This window comes from Solanum tuberosum, unplaced genomic scaffold, assembly GCF_000226075.1.
Source record: "Solanum tuberosum cultivar DM 1-3 516 R44 unplaced genomic scaffold, SolTub_3.0 scf00451, whole genome shotgun sequence".
NCBI classification, from domain to species: Eukaryota; Viridiplantae; Streptophyta; class Magnoliopsida; order Solanales; family Solanaceae; genus Solanum; species Solanum tuberosum.
This window is the reverse complement of record NW_006239369.1, coordinates 124,681-134,296: the sequence shown is the minus strand read 5'-3', so window position 1 is coordinate 134,296 and position 9,616 is coordinate 124,681.

The window sequence follows — 9,616 nt, the reverse complement described above, 5'->3', positions numbered from 1 at the left end:
AAATGTGGGGTTGTTTTAACAAAATATAAACTCATGGATCAATTATTGTATTAAAATATCTCAAATCATGATATGGAATCACCATGTGATTCCATGTGATTCCATATCATGGTTTTTGGAGAATATGGTATCACCTCTCATGATATGAAATCATGAGATGGAATCAGCGTAAAATCGCATGTCCAAACGCTGATTCCATCCACGACACCATATTGTGATATGGTATCGCATGGCCAAACGCCTACTTAGACAAGAGTTCAAATCTGAGAAACAAATGTATCGCTTAAATGGTATGCCATACGCACTTAACGTATGAGTATATGAATGTGCGTCTGTGCTAGATAATGACATAGCTGTTAAAGAACGAAATGTTATTCCAAGGATATGCAATTGGAAAGTTATGGCTGAAAAGCCCAAATTTGAGATGTTTATGAAAAGCATTTTTACGGAGGTAATTAATATACAACAACTTTTTACTTTCTTTTTTTATAGTTCTCGATACATTTTTTGTTGCTTCTAATCATGATTCAACATTTTGTTTTTACAGAATAATTGTGCTAATATTCAGCCAACTGTCGAGGAAATCACATCACTTGATTTACGTCATATCAGTCACGTATCTCCAACTGAACCTGCCCCATCAAATGTTAATCCTGAGGTTGGGTAGCCACAAGAGGTTCCTGGATTTGAAGACTTTTCATCCAGACCTCTGGATCAATTGTTAAGGAGATCAATACGAGTCTCTAGCACAGGATCTACCCCACCACCGAAGAGAAGAAAGGTTGTACATCCACATAAAACTAATGTTCCCAAAGCCACACAACCAGATGAGCAACCAAATCAGCCATTTCAAACTCCGGATTTACCAACGTCAGAAGCTGGCAATGTATCTGGTGTTCTTGATAATTCAGATATTCGGAAAGTTATTTTCGACAATTTACAATTAGAGGGACTGAAGCAATACTTGAAGGGTTATGTATTACAATCATATGTTTTATACATTTGGTTATTTACTCTTAATTCCTCGAAACATGTGTAATTTGAATATAGGTTGACCAACAAATTGGCTATCTTGAGGAGTTAATAAAACAAAATCATTCTGAGTTGATGAAAATTGTTGACGCGAAAGATAACAAAAGTGAAAAGGTATTATTTTTCCTTTTTTGTTTGCCTTTTCATTTTGTGTTATACTAATTCTTTAATTTCTGAAGGATATTGGTGGCATTTCTATGCCATATATGGTGGATGATTCTGTAGAGAAAGATAAAGTTGATCCACAATCCACTTTTCACCAGTCCTTTCAACAATCTATTTCACCTATACACATGGATTTTTCAATTCATGATCAAGATATTGATGGATCTGCTGATGATGTTGAAGAATAGGTTACTAAAATCAATGTTGCAAATGTATGCATCTGATACATAAACACATTATATTCATTAATATCAATCTACCATTTGGAATAGTGAATATGACACACTAGTAATTTCAATTAGGTATCCTATTAGTGTATCATTGTCATAGTTTCTGAATAATATATTTTATTGTTATTGTATATACTTTATCTAAGATATGTTATATATCTTATATATGTTATTTAAATCAACTGTGTTGCAAAGTAATGTATCTGATACGTAAACACCATACATACATTAATGTCACACAAATTAGAATTTGACACATTGGTAAAATCAGTTAAGTTTCTTACTAGTGTATCATTTACATACTTGATACTTTATATAATCATTAAAATTATAAATAAACAATATGATGTTATTGTGTATCAATGACTGTACATGGTAGATTAATAATGACTTTTTATTAAAAAAATATTATTGAATCATGTTTATTATCATTCTAACATTTGAAGATACTTTAAGTGTAATATTGTTTAACCTCAAACATGTTTAGAGTGATGATACATCATTTAAGGAACAAGTTATGGAGAATGCCACAGAGGTTATACACACAACACACCATAGTCATGTTTTGATTGAAGAAGTTGTTCTTAATAAAGAAGCTGTAAGTATAGATTTTCTGGATCATTATACATTTATTATTTTGTATGTATCATAATATAATCAATATCATATTTATTAGGATAACGCAATAGATGTAGCCCCCCAATCAGACACAAAGGTTTTGAGTGGGGATGAACATGGTGTTGATACACTTCAGCAAAACCTAGTAAAGCACGCTTTAAATCTATTTCTTGTTGATACATCTGTAAGGTTCTTAACTGTTTATTGAAAAATGTGATAAGTTGTCTATTTTTATTTTAACCTTTTTCTTATAATTACCTAATATTATGTAGGATTGTACCACATCGTCTTCAATTTCATCTGGTACTGAAGCTGTCGTAGATGCACTTATATGCGCATTTCCAAACCAACCAATTAATGTCAAACCATTGAGTTCGATTAGTCAACTCGAACTAACTAGCAGTGTTGATTGGTAATCTGACAGTCAACTACCTACCCAACTTCCAGTAAAGGAATCTGCACATAATCATGATACAAAGACTTCAGCTCCACGCAATAGGATGCCTTCAAGAATTGTACGGTCTTCGTATTTGACTTCTTTTGGATCCAGCGATAAAGGCAAGACAAAAGTAGATGACGATGTTCGCCAACTCCATCCATTTGAAGGATGTGGCATTCTTTATCAAATGTCGTCAGGTTTGATGGATGAGTTCTCCCAGTGGATTGAAAAGGGACTCCTAAAATCACACGCGAATAAGTAAGTTTTTATAATATATCTTGCTATTTTTGTGTTGTATAAAATTCTTCTTCTTTTGATTATAAACATTCTTTCCATGTATAGGAAACCATTTGAGGACAAATATAGAGTAAAATCTGCTCTGTTTGGTGTCGATCATATTGATTTTGTTGTCACATTTCCTCTGGATAAGAACTGGTTTTATACTATTTCACAGCCGAAAAAATGTTGGACTGATGAGGTATCATATACATTATTTTGATATATTAAATTAGACTTCTTATAATTATGTATATGATACTCATTGGATATGTATCAGTTACAATCTCAAATTAGTTTTAGTATTTTTTTTCATGTATCATATACTTTTTATCATATTGTGCTGATTTTATGTATTATGTTGTCTTCTATATTTTGCAGCATATAGATGTAATCTTTTACTATCTACGCAAGAAGTCTAAACAAAGAAGCATGGATCAGTACAGATACACTACAGTCAATTACTTGTTTAAGTCTCACATCAACAATGCACACACAAGGTATTATAATAGTCTTGCAGATGATATTATTAGTACACAGGAACACATTGCTCGTGGTGATGCCGTATCTATTCATGAAAGGTCTATCATTAACATCATCAATGGATTTTCAATCCCTACTGCTTTACCATGGCATTTAGTAGATGAGGTTTACATTCCAGTAAACTGTGATGAAGAATTTCATTGGGGGTTGGCTGTGGTAGTTCTAAGAAAAAGGCTAATAAGGGTGTATGACTCAAATTCGGGACCAAGAAAAAAAGTTTATTCTGGAGACATAAAGAAGTTGTCTCAAATCCTTCCAACCTACCTTCATGATAGTGGGTTCTTTGAAAAGACCGAGAGAACTGATTGGGCAGCATTGGACACATATAAAGACAAGAAAACCGGAGAACTTTTGGGTCCACAACATTCGTTCGATGTGGAGTTTGCTCAAGACATCATGCAACAAGAAAGCGATAGTCTGTCAGTATTGTATCATGATTTCTTTAATTTTTGTATCTAATTCATTCTTATAATTAATCTTCTTATTTTTTTAGTGATTGCGAAATGTTCGTAGCTGCATTTGCTGAATTCTTGAGTGACGAAATCAACATGTCATATGATAGTTTTGGAAGTGACTATCTTCGCAAAAGATATGCAACATTGTTATGGAAGTATGGTCTCGACAAGGCCAAGGCGGGATATGTTAGCGACAATGATGACCCTCCAAGGCTAAAGAGCGTCTTAAATTCAACAGCAGAAAATGAACTTGTTAATGTAGGCTAGTTAGTTTTCTATGTTCCTGTTCACAGGCACATGTTGATATTTATTTGTTTTTTAAGATATTAGTGTTTTGGAGTATTTACTACCATTTTAATAATATAGTTTTAAATTTGGAAGAGTTTTGAGGTTTAAAATTGTTTATCTTTTACTTTTTTGTTCAGTTTAGTTAGGACTTCAGAAAATTATGTATCCGATAAGTGTGATAATAATGACATTATTGTATCTGATAAGTATGATAATAATTACATTAATGAAATTTTGTGACTGAAAAATATGACATTAATGTATCTGATAATTTTGTGACTGAAAATTATGACATATCATTAGAATTTTTAAAAATAATTATTATGTACATGATACAAAATGCTTACAAAATAACAAACTTGTTTGTATCACAAATCGTGATACTATATTTTACACGTGATGCATGCCAGTTAATTTTAAAAAAATTAAATATCTTATTACATGACGATTCGTACAACATTTTGTACAAATCATAGCACTTGATACTATATTATTAAGTAATATGATTTAACAAGAAGAAATTTATATATATTACACACAATAATTATGTATCATAATAAGAAAATTTACTAAGTATCTAAACATATGATACAATATTGCTAAACTTGATACAATTAAATATAATTTCACAATTTCAGCATATTTAGTAAATTTTACATGTTATTTCTTATACCTTTGGGTACAAATCTCAGCAATTGATACTAATTGAATTTTCGATGCAAAAGTTTCAAAAATTTAAGTATCAGATACATAATATATATATATATATATATATACACAAAATTAACTTTGACAGAGTTTAACAAACAAAAATTATAGAACCCATTGATAAACGTTTCAATTCAATTTATTGCATCAGAATCTGTGTGTAACAATAGAAACAAATGCTACACTTTGAGAATTATTAAACATGAAATATCAAAGTACTCCGGAAAAATAATCATCAAGAATCTTTTGGGAAGAAAGTACATGCTCTTCTATTGTGACCTTCTTGTCCACATTGTCCACAACAATTCGTGTTTGCGGTTAGGTTTTCATCTGCATTTTTCTTCATTTTTTTCCTTGGTCTACCAGGCATTTTTTTGTATCTTGGTGGCAAGACAACTTCTTCCAGTCACTTTTGTCTGGCATTGGTTCCATTGGAACTGCATATGTGTTTGCTAATGCATTAGGTTTATAGTAATCAGAGCAGTAGGGGTGTACATCTTTAATATTCTTCTTCTTGAAAACAGCCATTGCGTGCGCACAAGGTATCTCATCATATTGAAATCTACCACAAAAACAATTCTTTCTCTCAAGGCAAACAATGTATCTTATTCCATCTTCATAAACTGAAAAAATAAATTCAGAAGATGCAACAACCTGCAATAATTTACAAGTTAGCAACCATTAATACATTCGCAATTGAATGCAAAATGAGGAACATTTGGATAAACTATACTTACACTCTTCATTATGCTTTCATTTCTCAGAAACAACACACATTTTTTCTCTCTCACCAAATGCATTTTTGAACTGTGTGAAGAACCATGTCCATGAACAATCATTTTCCGTGTCTACAATTCCATAAGCTAACGGTAATATGCAACCTTGACACATACAACACACAATATTACAATACTTGATACATAATTGTGGCAGAATTTTATAATTACTATTTAAAAAAATTAAATTAATCAACAACATGACATACCTGCCCAATCCAGCGTACTTGCGGATACAAACGTCCCTTTGTAAGCTCCACTAAGATGTGAACCATCAACAACAACAGGCTTACAGAACTCAAACCCTCTCATCAATGGCCTTAATGCAATGAATAGATACATAAATTCATTTTTTTCGATTTGTGCATTTGTATATATGAATTTACAGAGCCAAGTAGTTAAAATTAATATAAATGGATAATAAAGAGAATCATAAATATGAACTAATTAGAACAGTAATAACAAAACAACAAGAATTAAAATACAAACAAGAAAGGCTTCAATACAATATATATGCAGGAGTATGTCAAAAATCTTTGCTAGCTCAAAGAAAAGTAATATTCAATATACAATTAGAGATACAAACGATAGAGTATAAATTAAAACATAATTTAAGATGAATAAGGAAGAATTTGCTATAGAAGAAAAAACTTACGAAAATCCAGAAGGATTAAAAATAAAGATAATATTTTCAAATTTAGGGACGAACAGGGATAAACAATTCAAAATTTGTATTTTCTAATTATTTTAGTGTTTCATATGGACTGAAACTGAATGTTTGAAACAAATAAATTAAGGCGTATTTTGGGGGACTGTTTAATGTTAGCGTATTTGGGGGGATGAAATTAAATTTTCAGTTTCTAATCCCTTACATCACGCAACAAACTGATAATCCTGCATCAAATATAATGTATCACACGGCATAATTGATGTATCCGAAAGTTACTAAAAAGATGGGATTTTTGTAATTTGTGAAAGAGTAGGGATATGAGGTAATTTGTGTCTTACACTATGTGGTTTGCATAATTTTTACAAATTTTAAGCTATTACAAATGGGAAAATTAAGTCCATGTCCCATAAAAATAAAATAATGGGTTTTTTTTACATAAATAATATACTTTATTTGCTTAATTACCCTTTTAAGTGTTGCTTTATTTTTATTACCATATATGACATATTTTAGCTTTAATAACCATTTGATATAAACATATATTAAAGTTGTATTAAAATTGTATATTAGTTGAAGTTTTAAAGTTGTGTCAAAACTATATTAAATATAAACAATCGGTGGTCTGGTGGTGGTGATTACAAAAAAAAAGAGGTGAAGTTCTGAAAATCTGTATTAAAATTGTATAAAATATAAACGATAGTTATAATACAATTTGAATTCGATATCATACATTACTATAAATTTGATAGTTATTATTCCTAAACAAATATAATACATTTCTAACAACGTAAACTAATTTAAATAGTATTGGAATGTTTGAAATTCACATGTAATACTAATAATATTTTTATTTAAAATGTTTCATTTATATATTCACTACATGCATTAAAACATGCCTATAATATGTATAATATGTTGAATTCAAAATGTACTATAATTGTTGTTTATTTTTTCTCTTATTAACAGTACTAAAATATGTTGTTATATTAAAAATGTTTTAGTTATATATTCACCACGTGCATTGAAACATGCTTATAATATGCATTATACATTGAATTCAACATGTATTATAATTATTTTTTTTTATCTTTTTTCTCTTATTAACAAGGGATAAGGGTCTGAAAAATACTCAACTTTGGTCGAATTTGCTGTTGCGATACTAAACTTTCATGAGGACCTATTACCTCCCTAGACTATTTAATACCGTATTTTTTACCCCCTGAACTATTTAATAGTGTATTTTAAAGGTATATATGTGCCCACGTGGACACATTACTATTTATAATTTTGCATTATTTTTTATGTCCACGTGGGCAAATATATATGTTTAAAATACGGTATTAAATAGTCTAGGGAGGTAATAGGTCCTCATGAAAGTTTAGTATCGCAACAGCAAATCCGACCAAAGTTGGAGGTAATAGGTCCTCATGAAAGTTTAGTATCGCAACAGCAAATTCGACCAAAGTTGAGATATTTTTCAGACCCTTATCCCTATTAACAATGTTCAAATGTATTAGTATTGTATTACAAGTATATTAATCATATATTCACCACGTGCATGAAAAATGCCTATAATATGTATAATGTATTGAATTCAAAATGTATTACAAGTATAATTTTTATTTATTTATTTTATTAATGACGGCAAAAAAAATCTTCATATTTTACTATCTTCAAAAATAAATTTTAGTCTTCACAAAACAACCTTAAATATTAAGCTTTAAATTTCAATTTTTTAAAATTATTTATAATAATACCAATTCAAAATCAAGTCTTAAATTAAAATAATGGATTTTTTTTATTAAAAAAAAAGGGAGTGAGAAAGGGAAAGACAAAGAAAAAGAGAGAGAGAGAAAGAGAAAGAGAGGGAGCCAGAAAAAAAAGGAAGAAAGGAGGGGGAGAGAAAGACGCTGAAAAAAAAGAGAAGAAGAGAGAGTATTAAATATGTATTTAGCTATTTTTGGTAAGAAAAATAAGGCTAATTTGTGTAAAAGTAAAAGATATGTTATAATTCGTGAATAAGGATATATTATTATGTAAATAGGCCAAAAATAATTATAGGTAAATACCCCTTTACAATTTAGGGGAAATTACATGGTTAAACAAACACATACTAGTTAATTAGTCATCATAGCTACAGTTTTAGTAAATTACCACTTGTGACCAACATTTAGTGATAATTATGTGGGCTGGATTTTCATGTTTGTATAATTTGCACGTTTGTATAATTCGGAATTTGTATGATATAATTTGTATAACTCTTGTATAATATAATTTGTATAATTGTTTAAAGTTCAGATGTTTGTATTTGTATAAATTTTTATTTCGTGTTTATACAAAAATAACTCAATTATACAAATGTACCCGCGAATTATACAAACTCCGAATTATACAAACGAGACAATTTAAACTGTAGCTACAACCCGTAAATATACAAACTATAACTATGGAGCATAATTAAGTTATTATAGTGGCTACTTGCGAAAATTCCTCTACAATTAATACCCCAAAACTATCGATTGGGAAAGGGATCTTCTCGGGTGATAAAAAAGAAAAGGAAAGGGATCTTCTCTACAATTAGAATCCCTTCCCAAATTTTCCTATTCCCAGTTCTCCTTCTTCCTCAATTCTTCTTTTTCTCCAGTTGTCCTTCTTTTCCAATTCTCCTTCTTCTCCAAGTCTTCTTCTTCCCCAATTTTTCTTCTTCTTCAATTCAAATCAACACTTAATTCCACAACATTCTATCAATGGAGAAAATTGTGATTCTCCTACAACATCATGGAAGTTGAAATTTAGAGTAACATAACATCTGATGTTGAGGCAACAAAATATAATCTACTTTCAATTACAAAATTCTAGTCACTCTAATTTCAAATCAAATTATTATTTTTGAAAACATCGAGATCAAATATGCAATTGCATATGAATTTCCACCAGTGAAAATATCTAATATATGAGCGTGAAAGTCTACATTGAGTTGAAGAAGAAATCTGAAATTACTTCATATCCACTGGTGATCGCCTACCATCACAATTTCACAAATCAATCATCATTTCTTATGTGAAACTTTTTGAATCCTCAATGAAACCATAATAGTATATGTCTTACTATTATGATATCATTAAGGAACAACTAGGCATTTAGGACAAGTTGTACAAAAGCTGAATGATACCATCATAATATATATATATATATAGAGGTGTGCATGACCGGGTTGGTTCGGGTTTTTCAAATATCAAACCAAATCATTTGTGTAAAAATTTTAAATTTATAAACCAAACCAAACTAATAAAATTCAGATTTTTTTCGGGTTTTTCAACCTCGGGTTGGTTCGGGTTTTTCAAATACCAAACCAAACCATTGTGTTGAATTTTTAAATTTATAAATCAAACCAAACTAATAAACCTCGGATTTTT